Raw genomic sequence first — 22,538 nt, forward strand, 5'->3', positions numbered from 1 at the left:
AGGAGCACGTATCTGCTGAATTTATTTTGATATGTGTGTGGCCAAAATTCATTATCGAATGTTTATAGTGTACAGTGATCTGTCTTGTCCAATTCCAAGCGTACGAGGAGCAGAGCTGGATCTTGAATACTGCGATTCCGCGTTCGTAGGAGGCGCCAGGTAAAGATGCCACCAAACTGGAAAATGAATTTTGTGTTTTAAATGTGGATATTTATTAGAGAAAATGTTATAATGAAAAAATTTCGAAAGAGCTTCAAATAAATTTTGTACAGACTGAGACACAGCTAAAATACATCAAAAGGACGATAAAGTCATATCTTTGCATGGTTGATTGTAAAACACCCTTTTACAAATGAAATGGACTCGTACATCAATTGACACCAATGTCACACTTACAAGCAGTGGCGTATTTACGATTTTGTTTCGGGAGGGGCTTTGCTAACTTTCGGGGAGGGCTTTGCCTGAAAATGTGAAAATTCTGCGAGATATTTCATTTACTTTACTATACTAAGTCAGATTTCGGGGGGGGCTTAAGCCCGGAAGCCACCCCCCTAAATACGCCACTGCTCACAAGTAATGTTAGTTTGAGGAAAATTTCCCGCTTCGTAGGGAGATTTACGAAAGATTTTTTTAAAGAGTGAAAAAGGGTGATTTTACGAATCTGAGTTAAAATGTAGGGAAATGTAGCTTTACAATAGATGTAGTATCAAACATTACGGCAGTACGACTTAAGACAGTGGAATTCTTTCCACAATCCCGCCATATGCACAAAATGCAAATATAACAGACTCTTCATTCCTCTTTTAACAATCCTTCCGCGACTTGCTACGAAATATCATTGCCAAATATGTCTTTGAAATTAGAATAGGTCAACTAACAAAAGGGAGTCAACTGCACGTGTTGCTTATGGATTGGGAGACATTATCACAATGGAAAGAAATGTCTTCAAGGGTGCTCCGCCTTGTCATAAACAGTGTCCCCACATAGTGCTTCAGTTCAATGATCATAATTAAGGCTTAAGAAAGGTCAGCGTAAATGAAATGAACATGATCGAAGTTCATGAAATGAAATAAAACCTTTGATTTTTACGTCCCACGATTATGCCGATTAGGCTAAAGGAGACGGTGATGATGAGTAATGAATGAAATGGTGGAATGAAGAAAGTGGCAGGAAACGGGAGAACCCCGAGGAAACCAACGCACACGGTGTTTGTCCACCACAAAGTTCACTTGGCGGGGGCTGGAATCGAACCCGGGACCCCAAGCACCAGAGGTGAACGCTCTACCACTGTTCCACCGCGGCCCTTGTTTTATCGAAGTTCAAGCTACGATTTTGTTGTCCTTAGTCCAGGGAGGGGCAAATACTAAGAAAAGGTGGGCGTACAAATGGAATTTTTGATCATTAAGTCCCTAATATCAGTGGATTATAATTGTCGTCCACTGCTTAATGCACACTTTTGTCAATGCCTATTAGTCCATTTGTCATTCGTCAACATTTGCCAAGAAGATGAGAGGCAAGCGAAGGCTCTAGATAAGTTTCTTTCGACTTCTGGACAAAATTTCCAAAGTGAAAATCATACAAATGTTGAGGTGGGGAAATTGTCAATACCAGTTACTGTTAACGAAGTATTTGGAAATCGACAAACTTTTGAAACTGTAAGTTCATATCACTTGGTTGCAGTAATTTAATTGTTAAATTAAAATGGAATGGATATGGCCTCTTCGGTTACGGGTCTGAGTTAAATTTAATGTATTTCGAAATTTGTTTGAATACAATTAGTTTTCATGCAGTATATGTGCATATAACTCGAAAAGGTAATGCTGTGGGACACAATTTTGAAAACGAATTGACAAGGCCAGTAAATATTTTCAATGTGAAGGAATGGAACTAACAGAGGATGTTAAGTTGCTTGAAACCTTATCTTTGGAAATATCTTCATTGCGAGACAAATTTGAAGTTGTGCTGTGCAGTTTCGAAACATGGTCGCTTACTCTGAGGGAAGAACACAGATTGAACGTATTTGAGAATAAAATCCTGAAGCGAATATTCGAACCGAAGAGGAACGCGAATGGAGAATGGCGGAAACTTCGTAACGAGAACCTGCATAAGTTATACAGTTTACTAAACATTGTTAGACACAGAGGAGGCTCAAGTGGGCAGGTCATGTTGCCAGAATGGAAGAGTATACGAACGCTTTCATTTTTTTAAAAAAATAGAAATATAATTTTAAAATATGAGGATAATATTAAGATGGATCTCGCAGAAATGGGAGTACTAAGTGGAAACTGAATCCAGTTGGCTGAGAACAGAAGTCAATGGAGAGCTTTTGTGAACGCGACATTGAACCTCCGGGCTGCATAAGCCATCAAGTTAGTTAATTAATGTTTGTAACTAATTATTACAGAACAGTGCTCTTTTTCAAAGTTTAAGAGGAATAAAATCTCCAGCTTGCACAAATATGGGAGAAGAGAAACTGAACTCTTTAGCCCTGTTGTCAATTGAGTCCAAGTGGGGCAAGACCCCTTGATATATGTAAAATTTCGTGTTTTTCACTGACTTACTACTATTCTATTGATAAAATCTATATAAATCTCAAACTCAGGGGGGCATGCCCTCCCTGCCCCCCCTAAATGACGCCCCTGAGTCCATGTTCTTGCGGAAAGTACATTTCGAAGTACTCGCATGGACAAAGTACTTGCGAAAAGTAATAATTCTTTTAAATACTACTGTGAATGCCCTATCTTTATATTACATTTCAAAATTAAACATTAAAAATTACTGAATAATTATTATTTTAAAATAATAATAATAATAATAATAATAATAATAACAATAATAATAATAATAATAATAATAATAATTATTATTATTATTATTATTATTATTATTATTATTATTATTATTATTATTATTAAGTTGAAGTAGTAGTATTATTGATAATTATATTATCTACGAAGGATACTTGAAGAGAGTACTTGAAACTACACACAGGATTTAGCTCGACTTGGCTCGTTTTGGCTCGAGCCAAGAAAACTCTAGAAAACTCACTCGAACTCGCTTGTGCCCATCCCTAATCCGTTGCAATCTCAAATTCGACTTGTTTTTCACGATTACCATATTTTTCCTCTCATTTTCGTCGCTCAAAAGTAAAAATAATATAAATGAAACAAATATGTTTTAGCGGAGTTTGAACGCTATTAGAGAATCCTGTTTATACACTCCTCGTTTATCATAAGTTCACTTACTTCTTGGAAATAAGATAAACAATATTGCAACACTGGAATACCTGTTTCTTGCTTAGGAAACTGTGAATGAAAGGGGGCACCGCACCGTTTTCTGCCGGGGGAAGGGGTAATTTCCTAGAAGGGAAGTTTGCAGCGCAGGCTTAGAGCAGAAGACATATTACTATTGCATTGCATCAGTAACACTCGTGGCACACAAGCAAGGAGGAAGGAAAAAAGCCGGAGTGGATTTAGGTCGTTGCTCGGAAACAACTAATCAATTGACAAGGTAAGTGACGATTGAATTTATTTAGTATTAATTCTTTGGGTCATTATTTTGAAGTGCCAAACAAAATTTCATCTGCTACGTTAACTATTGTCTTCTTTTATATTATACCAGGGGCGGATCCAGGACGGACTTCTGGGGGGGGCGGTCGGCGGTAATACTGCTACTTTTAAGAGCTCCAAACTTGTTATGGATGGGTTTATTTATATATAAAATAAGAGTTTCCTCTTGTGGGGGGGCGATCGCCCCGATCGCCCCCCTCTGGATCCGCCCCTGTATTATACACAGACTTGAATTATATCAAACAATTTTAGTTTTTAAAAAATAAATTTTATTCCAGTTTTTTTTTTTTTTTTTTAATTTAAAGTGACTACATGGTATTGTCACGTGAGAAAGAAATTACAGCAATTAACAATTCTCGCTTAGTAGTCAAGAAGTTCAAGGTCAAATAATAATCAAGGGCAGCGGATAAAGGCTTACTATTATTTTTAATCTTTCTTGGGATTGCTACTACAAGTTGGCGAGGATAATGCAGAAAATAATTATACGTACTTTACTCTTTTCTAAAAAAAAAAAAAAAAAAAAAAAAAAAAAAAGTCTTGTAACAACGTTACATATGGTAGACTTCTTTTCATGCACTATTTTACGTCGAAATATTATCACTGAAGGTACAGTATTCTAGGTTGGAAATCTCCCGGATTCCATAAATTTGAAAGCAGTGTTTGTTTTCTTTCTTTCTTTTTTAACGTTCTGGGGGGAGGCACACTTAGTATTCGGAGGGTCACATATTATTTTCACACGAAACTATTCTATTTATTATAATATTATTGACGTATTATTTATTTTGGTCTCCTCCGGTGGGGCAGTCGCAGAGCTCCGGGGGGGGGGACAGTGCCCCACCAAAAACATGTCTGGAAGAATAAAATAAGGTGCAGTGGAAAATCGCTCGATACGAAACAACTCGTTGCAAAACGAGGACACAAATGCTTGCTTTCACAATGCTTGTTTTTATTAATCACATTCCACTTACAACCGTGGATCTTTTTACACTAGAGTTAATTTACAATTGAACATGGTAAGGGATTTTGGAAGAAAGAAGATCAAGGCATATACTTGATGATCCTATCTCACTAGTCACCAATAAGCCTCAGCGAAAAAAAGAAAGAAGAAACTAGAAAGACTTCCTTCATGAGGCTTGGCCGCGGGATTCGAACCTGTGGCTTTCCTATTGCGAAGTAAGAACGCTAAATATTCACCCATTTCCTCAGTACTCTATTGATTGGAGTACGTTACGTGTCTTTGCTGAACAAAGTGTCGTAGTTCTATTCCCGACGGGAGAGCATCCGAGCGTAGTGCAATGGTGCGGACTTGCTTTGAATTGTAGCAGGGGCGTCACTTAGGGGGGAAGGAGGGGGCAATTCCCCCGCAAGAGTTTGAGGTTTACGTATACTTCAATCGATTGTCTACTACATTAGTACAAAACGTGAAAGTCTTATGTCAGTAGTGTTCTTGCCCCCTCAAGCGAAGTCTGAAATGACTCCCCTGAATTGTAGGTCTGGTCCTATACGTATTTCTTGCTGGTAGAAATAAGCAATCCCCCTTACTTAAGATAAATTACATTGATATTATATGTGACTCTCGTTCTTTAGCTAATATTCTCATTACAGCTATTTCTTTCTTTTTTTTTTTTTTTTTTTTTTTTTTGTATTTTGCCCTCGGAAAAATTTTCTGGAAGATACTCTGATTTCTATACTGCCTTGTTCTCAGCAAATGACGTAAATACAAACTATTCAAACCATTATAGTGCAATGTTACTATATTTGTGCTTTGATCTCGTGTTGCATATTCATGGAATATATAAATAACTGAATAATAAAAGCGACAAAAAAAAAATCAGTGTTGTATTGTTTAAATTTTGGTGACTAGACCTCTTAACCTCTCACAGAAAAAAATAAAGTAACGACCAATGAAAGGTATTCAAATTACAGCTTTCCTATTAGTACACAAACTAGTAGATGTCACTACTAACGCTACCCGCCTGCCTGGTGTCAATAAATGGCGCTAGTGTGCAGGAAATTTGCAGATTTAAAAGTGTTGAAACGATTTAACTGTAACTTAAACTGTATTGATTTAATTTAGTCATTTAAAAATGGATAGTAATGATGCCGAACATAAACGTGCTCTGCTGTTTATTACTGAACAGAAAAAAAAATGTAATCTTTCAGTTTAACGTCCGACGGTTATGCCCTTAGCCCTTTAGGTTAGGCCTACACTTCCTTGCTTTGGCCATTTTATAAATGGAAAATTAAGATTTTTAGAAAATGCCCCACCATCACCATACGTGGAATTTCGGAAAATTGTGCAGCAAGTGAACACACAGTTTTAATGAAGAGTGTTGTATAAAGTGAGTTACATCCCTAAGATAAGAAGTGCATGACACATGAACTTTTAACACACACACACACACACAAAAAAAAAAAAAATGGGTTCGAGCAAAGATCTATGTTCAGAATCCCATTTCAAACCATTTTCCCATTATTCTAACACAGGCAGCCTTGATATAATTTTTAAACATTGAGAAAAAATATAGAAAATGTCCCTCTTGCCTCTCTGTCTCTCTCTCTAAAAAAATAATCCAAAAACACTGTAGTAGGTATCCATTTGTTTTCAGTTAGAGTGACCTAGAAGTAGATATACACCCCTACATTGATCAAATATAACATACTAATTTATGGGTTTATTTGCTTCGAGTCTTCCAAGCCTAAGATGTAAGTAAAAACACATTAAGAACAAATAAAGTTTACCTAATGGATAACAATAAGAAACGATATGAAATGTAATGAGCTGATGAGTATAGTACTGTATACCTACTTTTGGGCCACCCTTTTTCACTCTAGAGTGAGGGACTTGTAAGATACTCTATTTTTGGCATGTATTTTAAATTCCCCCTCCGGGCCCCTTATGATATGAATTTTAATGAAAGTAACGTTATAACAATAACTGGTAAGAGGACAGTACTATACACAAAAATTCATTTCAAATGATTCAGCTGTTCTTTCGTGATAAGCAGAAAACGTCTTTTTCTTGTTATAGATGGATAGATAAAAACATTACAAAGTTTTAGTGGTAAAGCCAACTCTGAAACTGCTTTGAAAGTGCTCTGAAATGATTAGAGAAGAAACAGGTTCCGTTGTTTACTACCCTGTCGCTGCACCAGTGCTTGGCCTACGGACATTTTTCTTTCTTTTTCCTTCTTGGATTGACAGCCCCTTTCCTTGTAATATTTTCTACACCTTGAAAAACGAGTTTGCAAAGAAAAAAGTTTCACCTATTGAGAACTATTGTATACCCATACCTAGCTATAATACTAAAAACACTAATAAATATAGACAACCTATTGTTCCCATCTTTTGTCAATGTAGAAGTCCACAAACGCTGTTGTAATATTCGCCCGCAGAAATTCTGCTAGCGGGAAGCGCAATATTCGCCCGCTTCCAGTGCAATGTTTCCGGAGTTCTGAAATGAGTGTAGAACAGACCTCCTTTGTAATGGCTAGCTCTTATCTTTCTCTCAAAACATTCTTGTCTGTGCTCGTAAGTTTTGTTAGGAAATAGACAGCGATCTATTACTAGGGGAATGTTTTAAAAAAAAACTGCAACCATCAATAAAGGCCAATGTCGAAAGAAATTTATAACAAGCTGAATTATGATCCAGTCGTTAGTACCAGGGTCGGATCCAGGATTTTCTGACGGGAGATGCACCAATAACTACCAGTGCATTTGATTTTTATTTAATGCCTTTAGGCATCTGTAGTGTGAATGAGGAATTGTCATAGAAATGCACAGTATCTGATCTTGAGAGTTGAAGCCACGACTTTTTAGAACGCAAAGCCAACGCTTTACCGACTGAGACACAACCGCATTGTATTGGTATAATTTACAGGACTTTGTATTGGATTGGTATTTCATTTGCTGCTTTAGATCAAGTCTACTTTAGAATTTCTTTAATCATGTTTCAAAACAATTTAACATTTTAGTATTGTCCCAAATAACACCGAATAAATAACCAATCACGCTGAAACTCTAAAATGACATGACACAATTCGTTACCCCTGACAATGCTGATGCATAGGACGAAGGGAGGTATTTTAAAGAGAGTTCTAAATGATATGCAGGGAAAAAGTGTTCTTTCTCAAATAGAAATATAACAGCAGAAAGTGGTGGACTGCTGTTTTAATTGCTGGCTTCTCATTTTAGATAGTGTATATGTACAACTAAGGGGATGGGGTGCACGTGCACCGATGCACTCCTCCTAAATTCGGCCGTGATTCCCCTGATTTTCTCCAGTCTTAGCCCACTTCCAGCTCCCCTTTCAAAGTGATATGCTATCATTCCTATCATCATTCGATACACCTTTGCCCATTCAGTCATTCTTTTTAATGTTATACATTACAAAGAAGAAAGAAAATTAATATTCGTGTACTGAGAGGGCTGAGTTTGAGGACCAAATTCACCGCCAAGCTTTCTTCGAGAAAATTTTGTCCTGGATGTGGAGGGAGGGTGGGAAAAATGAAAAAGTAAAGGAAACTGCACATGCTACACTTTTTCATAAAGGATGTGCTCTGCACAAAACTAGCATATAATCACTATTTTATTTGCTTTGGCTTCAGGGGGAGGAGGTTGGCTTATTCCGGCAGAGCAAAGCACTCTTTTCCCGAAAGTATGCGTGAAATAAACATCGTCTGCTACTTTTATGTTCTAGATGTTATTGATTTATCGCCGAACCATTGCAACACTATATTTACGTTTGATTTTCAAAGATGTGTATTCTGATTTTCTTTTTGATGATTTTCTCATTCCTTCTGGGGACGAATACTGAAGTAGTACCTTTTGTATCTGGCATTTGCTTTCCACGTACTATAATAAAACCTCTAAAATTAGACCTCTTCTTTAATTTAAACACATTCTTACCTGAGATGAGTATATCTAAGTGAAAAAAGAACTTCAGGCGCTTTTAAATATTGATATTTGTAATTGTAATAATAGCAATATGACTTACTACCTAGCTTTCAAGACAAGTCGAATTTTACACTTTTTTTCCCTCTATGATGGCCTACTTCATCTTGACTTGAGAGTTTCAAATTTCATCCTATTTTCCACAGAAAAATATCTGTAATTCAACAAGGAAATAATTACGTATATACAATAATTAAATTGAAATTCATCATAATATGCCCCATGACACACACTTTACCATTTTCTATCGCTGTGCTTGAGTGATTGACCATAGAAATTCGAACTCTGACTAGTGATAATTTCACAGCCTTGTTTTATTACAAGTGTAAACTCTTTAGTCAGTGGAGAGGAGAGCGTGGACCCTGGATCAGAGTTAATGGGTTTTGGTGGGTCACGGTGGGTGGTAGGTCATTGTAGGTCATGGGCAAGGATCTTATAAAATACAGGATTTGCCAAAACGTGTCTTCACCATATGAACTCTATGAAGCCAAAAAACAACCGAGCATCGTCTGAGCCAGCACGTCTGGTTGGCTACTCTCGTTTCCGCCATGATTGTTGGCTCGAAACATTGCGATCTTAGTGGCGCTGAGTGGGCAGAGTAGGTGTGGGGATGCTGTGACGTATGGCTTCACAATTTTGTTGTATGAGCAGATCCTCTATTTTATAACATCCTTGGTCGTGGGTCACTGTGGTTGATTGGTCATGGTGGGTAGTGGGTGAAGTTTTCATTGACCCATGCCATCTCTGCTAGTGTCGGAATGAAAATCTTGATGAGAGTATACGTACTTTAGTGTCAATTTCAACCTAATAAGTGGTTATTGAACAGTAGTATTTTTTTAAGATTACGAAAAGCATAGTTTTTCTCGAAAATTACTCATGAGAATTTGCGCATGTTTATACCATTTTGTACAGCTCAATGAGATATATATATTTCTGTATGTCTCACCTTCGAATTTTTGGGTTAAACACTAGTAATATTATAGATATTTTTTCGGGGGGGGGGATATAGTTAAATTATTGCCCATACACCTTTGTAAACTGAAATGTTTTCAAAGGAACTGTACGTATCCAACTTAAAGCGTGTTTGCTATATCATCATCTCTGCTATATCATCTAGATTGATATAAAAATGTTTAATTCATAATTTGATATGAAATAAATAGCACTTATATAAGTTTGATAGACACTTGCATATATTCTGAATATTTATTCTAGGAAACATATGCTTTGTATATTTTCTGGATAGATAAAAGGAAGTAGTAATATTTAAAACCTTGTCTGCTCTACAGTATTCTAGGCGGAAATTCCACCCAATGGAAAATCGATTGCATAGCAACGTCACCTAGTGGCATATATTTTCCGTAACAGAAGCATGACTTGTTTCTATGTGGAAACAGTTGACGTTAAACACAAAGATCAATATCAGTTGAAGGGGAAAATGTCATTACTGATCTTGAAACTGATAGATTTAACACTGTCGTGTAAATTAGCTAATGCTATTGGAAGAACTAGATAGTAAACATTCGTTAATTGTAGGAGCGAGGATAATGTCCTCCATTTAAAATATAAATCACTATGTCATAACGGTAACTGACACAACATATTCAGAGCATAGCGGCTCACAGAGTAGAGCAACTACTTCCAATAGAGGGATTCCTAGTGCAATCCCAAACCATTGTGTTTTCTCGGGTTTCTCCCGTTTATCTGTTTGATTGTTCGTTGAAACATAGCGTCTTTTTTCAGTACCGGGGCTATTAGAAACATGGAACTACAGTTTAAGCTGGAAACTGAACCACCGAAAGACGTTTGATGCTTTTCCTCCGGGAATCAAACTCAGGACCCCTTGCACCAAAGTCGGGGTTCTCCCGATTCCCCTACTCGTCTCTTTCATCTGTTATATCATCATCATTAATAAACGGTTATTAGTAGTCTTCTCTAAGAGTTGGCTTCATTATTGGAACAAAGCTTTCCAGATGGATTTTCAAAATGGGAAGGGGTTGCTGACTGAACTTTGAGGACGTGTCTACAATCATAGTCGTTATCAAGTTGGAAGAATCACAGCGTTGACAGCAATTCGCCTTCGGTTGCTAATGTTATTGGACTGAGCGTGGCTTTGTAGACCAGGCCCAAAAGTTAAGTGAGATTTGGACGAGTATTCGATGTCTATCACCGGGAATCGAACCTGGGACCTCGTACACGAAAGACACACACTCTAGCCACTACACTAGGAAGAAGAATTCAATAATTCTATATTAACAAAGTTACGTAAAGATGCTAACGATGAATCTGAAAGGGCAAAGATTTCATTACAAATTGATAACATGATGTTAACTGATATCAATGACTGAATATTTTTTTTTTTAAATTTTTTTGTATCTCGGAATGAAGATACTATATACTTAACTTTTATGTATTTTTAAAACAATGAAAATGCTCAGAAATATTGTTTAATATTCTTTTCATTTTTTCTTTTTCATATTGGATTGTTGCTAATTTGATTGCTGATCTCACTATGGAAATGGTAAGTACCTACCGTATCATATTTATTCAAATTTTTTGTCACAAAATAATTCACTAACTGCGGAGCATTGGTTACTTATAGTTGAGAGTTCTGGGTAGAGATTATAGCTTTATGCATTAGACATTTAAGAAAAAAATGCATGTCACTACACCCTGGAAAAACATGAACTGTGTCATTGTGCTTAACATGAACCCTTCTTTAGTTACGAAGTTATTTGAAACAGTAATAGAAAAAAGAGAAAAGAAAAAGTTATCCAATGGATGAGTCAAGTCATTTTATCTCAAGTTTATCTCAACCCAAATTCAAGAATCTAAAACACATTTTCGGTTCCAAACAATACGTCTGTCAGGTAACGAAAGCATAAGCCAGTAGGCTTTTGACCGCGTTAATTGGTAATTGTTGTTGGAAGTTCTAAAGAAAGTTGGGTCGGAATACAAAGATCAAAAACTCATAAGAAGCTTATATATGAACCAACAAGTAAGTGTTAGAATAGAGGAGGAAATGACAGAGGAGAATGCAATTGGATGGGAGGTTAGACAGGGATGCTGTCTCTCGCCTACATTATTTAATATCTATCTAAAAGAGGTAGTGAAAAAGAGCCTACATAATAAAGACTATCCATTTCATAAAGATAGGCCCCTGACTTCGAGGTGCTGCTGTGACGTCCAGTCAAAACTTATACTGCATTGTCGTACCTCGTTGGAATTGTTGGAATGTTGTCTTTTCAATACTTAAGACATACAAATTTTCTTTGTACTGTATAATGAGAAAAAAATAGAAATTAATGAAAAAGTGCGTATTTTTTCCTATTTTTTTTGGTAAATCAATGTTTGTAGGACTATATCTCGGAAAGGAGTTAACATGAAATAATTTCCTGTGCAAGATATGTAGATGCATATATTACCTGCAAGTTCTGAAAATTTCATTACTCAACACGTAGTAATTTTCTTGTTATTCAGCAAAAAGTGAGACATCATTATCTCTGAATTGCGGCGGTGTATTAACAATCTGAAAAAACTTTTAGAAAGATCTTAAAGTAGCTTTTTCAACCAAACTGTTTTGACTTGTTTTAAAAGATAAACAATCACAAATATGACATTATGATTTTCTCTGCTTTGCGCCCTTCGCTATCGCAGTTTATACGGAGTGCTATGTTGCCACATTTTCCTGACGCGTATACACTCTCAGCCGGACGGGTATTTAAACTGGTTACGCACTGTCCGTCACTTTTTAGAGATATTTTAAAAATGTAATGTCTCCACAGATTTTAAACCAATTTCTTAGAAATTAACAGGATATACAGTAAATGTACCAAGTGTTCAAAATTAGAAAAGCGAACTCTTATCTTGTTTGGATTTGCATGTGATGGTCCTCGAAAATTTGTTGATTTTTGTCAGTTCTTCACTTATTGCACGCAGTACAAAATACACTTGCACAGAAACAAAAACACGCACAAAGTTTATTATATGATACAACCTTAGTTGATATGTAATATTGAGTTTACACTTCACAGAAAATCTGTTTTCAGATCTAAGAGCTCCAAGCTACATTAGAATCTGCCTTTGAATAGGAATGACGCGTTTTTTTTTTTTTTTTCGTTGCAGCCTCACGTTTACTTGAAACAGAGTTACTATCTTGTTCACTCCCGGATACGCCACTGAGCACAGAATAATCAATGTCCTTACTATTAATTACTAACTCATAACCGTCTGAGTCAGAGTCATTCATCAGTTCTGCAATTTCATTATCGCTAAACATTTTGCCTCTTCTTTTTGTAATACCGCCGCTCGTGAAGGAATATCCATTTTTTTTTTTTAAATCAAAAAGCACAAGATATACTCACGAAAATATAAATGCCCGTTCGTCCGTCTCATTGCAATGAACCCATATGATGTAAGTGTGTGTGTAAGTTTTTGACGCCTACGAACCGAAGGGAAGTATTGAAGACTTAATCAGTGCGACGTGATTAGACGCAAATACAGCCCTCGTCACCTACTCATTGCATTGTTTTCTTTCGTTGAAAGAAAACAAAGGACCCATTCTGTGTTACTGTACATTCGGCAAGGGAATTGATCGCAGAACTTGGGTGAACACGTGATTGCCAAGGCACATTTCTTTTTAACCTTTAACATGTTCGTAAGCTGGAGAGTGTGTATACTGATAGATCTTGAGGTAGAAATGGAGCAATTGTTTATAAATATTAGGGAAGATAGCAGGAGCAGCGAAGTCAACAAAGTCATGACGAAAGTGAATGAAGTAAATAGATTAAGAGATGAGTTTTTGGATGTGTTACTTCAACGTTTTATTTCGATTACATTGAGATGTGTACACTCATGTCCAAAATTATTGTCGCATATCTATAACTGTCTTCTTGTAAGAATATAATTTGATAATGATTTTGCAGGGTACTTTTAATACTGATACTATATGTAGAGTCGGGAAATGTATATTTGTGGTAAATTTCATAGGAAAAGAATACGAAAATTAGCATGAGTAAAACAAAATGTTGCTAAATGGATAAGGAAATTTTAGTTTCGTTTTATTGTTCTTATTTACTGCTCTTTTGACATGAAATTTTCCACATAGCCTACATGTCCTTGCCGATTATACACATACTAACATTATAAGAAATACCAGGCGAATTCGTTATCAAATTATATTCCTACAATAACATATTTATAGACATGCGACAATAATTTTAGACATGAGTGTACATGCATTAATGTTTTTATGATGATGTGAAAGGTTATAATAAATACTTTTTCCTATTACATTCTTATGAAGTAGGCTTCGCGCTACAAGCTTCCTGAACGCGACAACACTGCACGACAGCGTTGCCGCACTTCCATTTACTGTATGCTGTTTCTTCATATAAGCGCGGGGAATTTAAAGATTGGGTTGCAACATGGCTCACCGCTTAACGCAGAGAACATGTTGAAGTAAACATATTTTTTTAAAAAATAAATACTCTACCAACTAAACCCTTTTTTGTTAATAGTTCCAAATATTTGGAACACTAGACTTCCAAATTTTCGAACAGTATTTTGTACGTTTCTCTACCTACCATGGTAAAGGAGATCAGAGCTTCGCACATTTGTTTTAATTACACAAAAAATATCAAGTGATGAAAATTGAACTTTTCACAACTTACAGTTAATGGATGCATCTACATATTGTACACAGGAAATTATTTCACGTGATCTCTTTTCTGAGATATAGCTCTATAAACATTGATCTACCAAAAAAGTACGAAAAAATACGCACTTTTTCATTAATTTTTATTTTTTTCTCACTACATAGTACAAAGAAAATTTTTATGTCTTAAGTATTAAAAAGACAACATTCCAGCAATTCCAACGAGGTACGACAATGCAATATAAGTTTTGACTGGACGTCACGGCAGCACCGCGAAGTCAGGGGCCTATCTTTATGAAATGGATTTCAGATGATATGGTACCTGTGGCTGAATCTAAAAAGAAAACAGTTAAGATAAACTGTAAAGATAAGATTTACAGTAAAAACTTAGTGAAGGTCTGTGAAGAATATGGGATGAAAAGAAATGTTAGAAAGACAAAAGCCATGGTGATTGGAACTAAGCGCTCGGTATCAAATATAGAAATAGGAAGGGAGAAAATGGAATATGTGACTAGTTTTCGATACCTGGATAGTATTATTAGTGATCATATAAAGTGGGAACATGAAATAAAAGCAATTATAGGACTGGCGAAAGAACACTTTAAAAGGAAAAGTCTGTTTTGTGGGGCCTTGAATAAAGAGTCGAGAAAATTACCCATAAAATGCTTCGTGTGGAACACAAAAATGATGAAAAACAACTGGAAGCTTTTCGGAATGTGGGTGTGGAGAAGAATGAATAGAATTAGTTGGGTCGGCGGAAAATGAATAAGAGGGTGTTAGAAATGGTGGGGAAGAAAAGAACAATTTTAGATATTATTGCAAAGAGGAAGACAAACTGATTGGGATTTTGGCTAAGAAGGAACTGTATCACGAGGGACGTGCTAGACGGTATGGTGGCAGGAAAAAGAGGGAGAGTGCGAAGGAGACTACAATTAATGGATGATATCAAAACAGAAAAATCGTACGTGAGGACGAAGAGATTAGCGAAAGACTGTTGAGCATGGAAGCTTCTCATAATGACAGAATACCTATGATGATGATGATGATGTGTTAATATCATTCCCTCCTTTACTTAGATTTATTTGCTCTTTCAAAGTTCCTCTTAAAACAAAAATTACAATTCTCTCTTTCATTATAATATATATATTATACATCAATACAAAACATAACCACTGTAAGTTCCATATAAGTATGCACTCATGTCTTTGAAACGCATGGAAAACAAATAAACATGAAATAGTGGCGATATACTTAATCTATTTATTAATGCCACAGAATGATTTATAATTTCTAAATGTCATTTTTCTACCAAATAGTTATTTCCAACAGAGGAGATGAACAACAAGTTTGATAACCGTTTTCTGGTAATTTTTATTCATCGAAAGTAGAAATGTGCTATACAAGAATCTTTTAAGTAGTAGATAAATGATTAATCTATTTTTTTTCCTATTAAATTACAAACTTGGCAGGAATGATGCAACATTGCCCATTAACTGGCATGAGTTCGAAAAGTTTTCCTCTTTTTATTATCTTTGAAAGCGCATATGTCATTGTGATAACACAGAACCCAGCAAACTTAGATAAAAACAGCTTGTTTGTTTACGAAACAGAATAGTCTTAATCCGAAGTGGCGTAACAAACGATCAGCTGTCACGCATTCCAATCGCTAGTGAACTCACGGATCTACCTCGTTATAGGTTAGTATTCTTCTATATTTTTTCTTTGTCAGTGCATCGTGTTACATCTTGTATACTAGACTTCTCAAGTCATCATATCACATAATAGGGTTTAGCCGGGATCAGGGCCGGCCCTAAGCAGTTTGCCGTCCCCTTGCTCCAGAAAGAACAAATTTTAAAAGCACGATTTTAGGTATCCTACCCCATCATGAACAACGAAGAGGAGGGAAAAAGTACTCGCACTCAGAAAGGCATAAACACTATAAATACAATCTCGTTGTGTCTATTTTTTCTTTAAATAATAATCTGTTATATTAGTGGAAGATAAAGCAGACATAACTGCGGAGGAAATATGGTAATCCCTTTTATAGAATTCAAAATTAAGCTTCAATCTCAATATATCAATTTGCAATTCCAGTCCTAAACTTTTATCTTGATTTCTTGATTTTCCTTCTACATCTGTTTAAAAATCTTGTTTCCAACTTCAATCATAAGGAACTTGTTTGTGACAAAAAGACAAAACTAGTTTTCATATCCAAACTGATAACTAACTAATGGAACAGGTGTATGCTACTGTTTAAGAATTGAGTTCTTGTATTTGACAACAACCAAGCAATTCGTGCTGTGATTTGTTTGAGCACTTGCTTTAGCAATGTCCATATAACCTTAAACTAATTCGACCTAAACAAGATTTATGAAGGTAGTATTCAAATACAAGACCAGCTTAGTAATTTTAATTACCATCATCATGAAATCTGTTTCCAACAAGAAATATTTATTTTAAATAATATAGTTATGACAGATTTTGCCGCCCCGTGGAAATGCACGTGTTGCACATATGATAAAGCCAGAGCCCTGGTTAACATTAATTAGCACTAGTCAGTATATGTGTAAGGCGCAAGAGAAACCAGGTTGGATTTCGAGAGGTATTTATGGAATTCGGACTCTACGTGAAGGTGCAGATCCATATCTTATATAGCCATGGTGCAAGGGACTTTAAATCTCAAATCAACTAAGTAACCTTCTGTTTTTCTTACTGCAGTATCTTTTTGAGGAATACAAAGTAGAAACTGGATCCAGTTGGCTAAAGATAGAAGTCAGTGGAATAGTTTTGTGAACGCGGCATTGAACTTCCGGGTTCCATAGGCCATAGAGTTAGTTAGTTAGTTAGTATCTTTTTGCTGCCAGCAGATTTAGCTGCCTGAAAAAATTTACTCTGTATTTCAGAATTTAATCACGGTAAAAGAAGTCGCCGATGAAGATTAATTAAAATGCTCCCTTGAAAATAAATACGAGAAATTGTTCAGATTCTCTTTAAGCAATAAAATCTTTGTTTTACGTCCCACGATTATATCAACTAGACTAAAGGAAATGGTGATTATGAGAAATCTATGCAATGGTGAAATGAATAAAATGGGAGAAGACCCCACACACCAGAGGTGAACGCTCTACCTTTGAGCCACTGCGACTGCCTCCTTTAAGCAATAAGTTCCTTCTCGTATAGCACAGGTGCCGAAGAGGAATGTTAGCTTCAAATAATTACAGTTTTTTTTTTTAAGTTAATTCCTGAACTTTGCTCGAAGGATAATCACATTTTCCCCCATTCAGTTGGCAGCTTATTTCCCTTAAAGATGATCGTTAATTGTTATTATTTCTGCTGTCGAGAGAAACTTCTCAAATACACTCCATAAGCAACAAAAACTGCACAAATAAACTACTGAATTCAACAAACAAACATAGCATACAGTACAGTGGTTGTGTGATGTTAAATATTGAAAAGCAATGTAACGATTTATTTCCTGAAATAACCAGAATTTCCACCAATCCTCAGACAAACAAATTTCACCGCTAGACGCAATTGTAGAACTGTAGATTTAGCAGTAAACCGCTGACGTTGGTTACGCTGAGTTTTACCCATTAACTGTCATGTGAGTTAAATTAAGTTAAACTCACGCTAATTTTTCCCAGCGCCATGTGAGTCAAATATAACTCACTCTCACACATTTTTTTTTAAACCTTGCGAGCTGTGTGGTGCGCAGGCAACTCATGCTACCATACTGTAGCGTTCATGCAATCTGATGGGTAGGTCCCTGCGCAAAACCCTGAAGTTGCTTCCTAAAAAATATTAATTACATTTTTTTTAATTATTGTAATAAGTTCTTAATCCCTATTTGTAATAAAACCTTGTGACGCCCAGGAAAATATTTTGTTTTGCCGTGTAGCAGTTAGTGCGTCATTTCAGATTTGGCTAGAGGGTGCAAGATGCCACTCATACAAGAATTTCAAGTTTTCTATCTGTATATTACTATACAATTGATTAAAACATGTTTATTTTTCAAACTCAGGGCGGGGCAGTTGCTACCCCTGCCCTTCCCCAATGATGCAGTGAATGTGTTAAACATACAGACAAGAAAAGAAGCTTGAACAAGGGGATTTTCGTGGCTTCCCTACTACAAAATATATATCTCTGCTCTGACTTCTGTTTGATAATTAGATATATGATACCTAAACATAACGTAATATTTCTGTGAATGGTTTCAAGAAAAATCAATTCCCGAAGTTTCAAAAAATACTTCCAGATGACCTATGAGCTCCAAAAATAAGACAATCTATATATTAAAATCCTAGGTTTATAAGTTTGTCTCCAATCCCTGCGACAATGAGATTTCGTAAACCACAAGTGTTAGAAACGTGCCGTTTTCGTTGGTCGATTTCAAATTTTGTGTAGATTGTCCAGTTCTAATTGATTATTTAAAAAGCGTGGCCGTTATTTTTATTACATTTTTTAGGGGTACACTGGAAGTGTTGAAATTTTAGAAAAGCGTCATATCCTATGAGTTATATATTCCAACTAACATGTTTGTATATGGGGGTTATATATCTCTCAGGCGTTTGTTTCTTGACCAAATGATAATGAAAAACGAAGGATAACCATTTCTCCAGGCTAAGATGAATCTTTATTGTTTGCAGTGTTTAGCCCAATGAACACCATATATCACTGACATTATAATTGTGTATGTAATGTATTTGCTTATTACATATTGCATGTAAGAAGAAAGAAAACACTGATCATACATGAATTAGAAACTCCAACTAGAAGTGGGCTCAATCTTGCAAATGGTGAGAGATATTGAAAAAAAATAATTAAAAAATCTCCCCTTTATGGTACCCCTTGCCGATTTTTATCAGTTCTTCACTGGTGTCTGTAAAAGGACGTACAGATGTTGTAAAGAATGACAAGGAGATTCACATTCATATGTGAATTATACGCTGTGTAGAGGGCGCAGGTTCAGCTGGTCTTTATTAACTTAACAATTAAAACAATAATTAGAAAGCTTCCTGAAGACATATAATAAGCCTATACAACTAGGAAACTGAAGCATTTAGTTTTAAAACTCGGTCACCATAGTCTTCAAAAGAACATGTAAAGATAAAACTGATTTAGGATGTTATAAAGTGACAAAGCAATTTTGCTGATTAAAAAAAAAAAAAAAAGAAAGAAAAAGAAAAGAAAAAAGAAAAAGAAATGATTTTAGAAATGCGACAGTCTAAGCAATGATGCAGCTTCGAAAAGAAAGAAGAAAAACAGACATCTTGCTTAGTGTTTAATAAGGTCATGTTAATTGCTCGCTAAAAGACAAATACTGTCTGTAAGGTCTCATGAAGGTTATCTTTTTATTTATGTATCCCTCCGCTACCTCTTCTAGTTATGTCTTAATATCCGTCTTCGTGCTGTAGGAGCTCCAAGAACTATCACGTTTTGTGCTCATGCCAAAAATTGCTGTTGCCATGAAAAAAAAAAATACTCAGTGAAAAAATAAAACCATTAATAAATTACAAAACTAAATTGTTACCATGTTCTAAGAATACATTGTGTTAGTGATGATTTTAGATTTTCTCCGAGTGAGGGGAATTTCAATACATTAGGGGGTAGAAAGTATTAACGAAAATACTGGAAATACACATTGAGCACTATAGGGAAAATTTCATGCGTTCGGGGTCAGAGCCAGCTCTACCTTATCTACAACACTTTCATTTGCACGGGGTGGCAAAATCCTGTCATAAGTAGGTCTACATATATTATTTAAAATAAATATTTCTCGTTGGAAAAAGACTTCATGATGATGGTAGTTATATTCACTAAGCTGGCCTTCTATTTGAATACTACGTTCATAAATCATGTTTATGTTGCATTAGTTTGTCACATGGAGAGTGCTGAAGCAAACGGTCAAACAAATCCCAGCATAAATTGCTTGATTGTTGTCAAATACAAGAACTCAATTCTCGAACAGTAGCGAACACCTGTTGGGTATGAAAACTAGTTTTGTCTTTGTCACAAATAAGTTCCTTATGGGTGAACCTCGTTTGCGCACAGTTTTCTCCCAAAGATATACGATAATCTGTAGTTGATTGACAGCTGATCGAAAAGTATAAAATCGTGGTTTTGCGCACAGTTTTTAAATGCGACGTTGCTAAATCTCAATATAATCATGCTTAAGCAAATCATGCAGTTGCGCACAGTTTCAATACTTTAGAGAATAAGGGTAAATATGAAAGATACGAAAGAAATATTCAATTCTGCTGTTCAATGTTTATTGTATTCAATTCTGCTGTATGGTACATTTTTTACAACTTTAGTTCTTGAAATTTGTGTCCTACAACTTTAAGATATTTCATTCTCGAAACTTCGCTGTGTGTGGAGTTTTGAAAGTACCTGTATAATTTCATGATTTGTTCCCTCCTTTGAATTTCTTCTTTCCTTTGTGGTTTCGAATCACCTTTCCGTACCGAAGCGATCTTCAAACGTGTTTCATGCTGTATTTCAAGTAACACTGATACTACCTTATGGACATCAGGTGCATTAGAATAGAACTGGCTGTTGTAATGACGGTGGAAAGATCGCTATCACTTTGTATCCTTCGCCACCATGCTTGGCCTAGGTGGAACCTGCAACAACTAATATCACAGCCTGGGAACATCACTCTGATAGCTTCTATGGCAGAATTTTCAAAGTCTGTGTAAATATATCTGAGTGTCACTCTTGCGTCTAAACTGATAACCATCTTCCACATATCTTCGTAAGTCTGTTTACCTTTTTTGGCAATAACGCGAAGCATAGAGAAACATAATATCCATTCTTATAGCTGTGAATGGTATATAGCTGGGCAAAATGTCGTGGAGAATATGCAAATGTCCCGTCAGCAAACAATTCCATGTCCTGGAAATCACACCAGAACCTGAAATGAAAAAAGAATAAAGGAATAATAATACCGAATAAGAATAAAGAACACATAGAAGCGAAACATTTTCTTCACTAGGCCTATATAGAAACAACTATATAAAACAACATCAAAATCATCAAACATCAAAATCAACAATAACTAAAAAGGAACACATACCTGATGTTTTTATTGCATGTAAGAATGACTATTTGCGCTGCTTCATTGACGTACAGAAACCTTTCTCCAGCCATAGTTATATCGTTCGTTCTTTCTTTCAATTGTTGAATAGCTTCGGTGATATTTTTTGGTTTACTGGGCATTTTCTTCCTCCGAGATCGATACATTGCTTCTCTGCATGTTTTCATAACCTTATGATCAAGCTTGTTCAAGCTTGTCATTTTTGAAATCTTTCTTATGACTTTATTTGGCCGTTCGTCAAGGCATTCTACAGCACGACGTTTACAGTTTATCCTCAACAAATGCCTGTTAACATTTTCAATAATCCCTTGATGATTATGCTCCACTCCCTTCTGTAATACCCTGCTTTCAGTACCATCAACTTCAATTGTAGACGAGCATGTTTTCAAGGTACACCTGCAAAATTAATGGTTTGGTGTAAGTAATCAATTATTAGTAGATGGAGCAATAATAAGCAGGTGCCTCACCAAAAGGTCTATAGATTAACTCTGCTACTTTTGTATGAAAATGTATTCAAAACCGAAAATGTTCGAAATCTTAGAGTATTAAGTTAGTTTACATCCACTGCTTCATTACCTTACTTTAGCCAGTGGAGAGGCACAGTAAGCTACTTTAAACTCAAGGATTATAAACGTCAACATAGTCTGTAGAAATTAAAATTGTTCACAAAGCAATCTGAGAATAACAAAAGTTTCTGCTCTCACCAATTTAGTAAGTCTATTTTAACTTACCTCCATATTAATCCTTCTCTTCCTTCACGGAAACGACGATATTTATAACCTCCCATTATTATGCATGGTGCGCCTTTCTTCGTAGTTGATATCTCGAAGTCCATACTGTCGTCTCAGTTTCAACAGATTACAATTATTCTCAGTATCCTCCAGTATATATATATTCATATCTGGTAGTTAACAAGTTCCAGAGACACAGCAAGTGGTTCCTGATTGGTTACCGTCAGCCAATCCCGTGACAGCTACCCAAAGAGAACTACAAAAACGAACTTTTAATTAACGAACTACTGCCAAGTGAAAGTCGTTAATTAAAAGTTCATTTTTGTAGTTCCCTTTTGGAAGCTGTCACGGGATTGGCTGCCGCCAGCAGCCGGTAACCAATCAGGAACCACTTGCTGTCTCGCTATGTATTCTGTTAGATAAGTGAGTTAGTGTGTTTGAAGAAGCCAAGAAAGTAAGGTAGTTGAAGTTACTTAGGTAATTTAATAAATTAGTTTATTTTATTTAATCAAATGAGTCCTGTCTTGTTTTGC

General features: G+C 35.8%; 1 protein-coding gene across 2 annotated transcripts in view; it reads left to right on the forward strand.

Moving 5' to 3' along the window:
- Positions 1 to 3,368: 3,368 nt before the first annotated feature.
- The window catches only part of Cbs (Cystathionine beta-synthase), a 42,784-nt gene continuing 23,614 nt past the window's right edge, over positions 3,369 to 22,538 (forward strand). The window contains exon 1 of one of the 2 annotated variants that reach the window (XM_081730119.1): positions 3,369 to 3,510. The gene's annotated coding sequence lies outside the window, so the exon portion shown is untranslated. Of the gene's footprint in view, positions 3,511 to 15,775; positions 15,876 to 22,538 lie in introns of those variants that run through there. The other variant, XM_081730118.1, reaches the window with a different exon arrangement.

The sequence above is a fragment of the Thermobia domestica genome, chromosome 11 (genome assembly GCF_964235325.1).
Source record: "Thermobia domestica chromosome 11, izTheDome1.hap1.1, whole genome shotgun sequence".
In the NCBI taxonomy this organism is placed as follows: Eukaryota; Metazoa; Arthropoda; class Insecta; order Zygentoma; family Lepismatidae; genus Thermobia; species Thermobia domestica.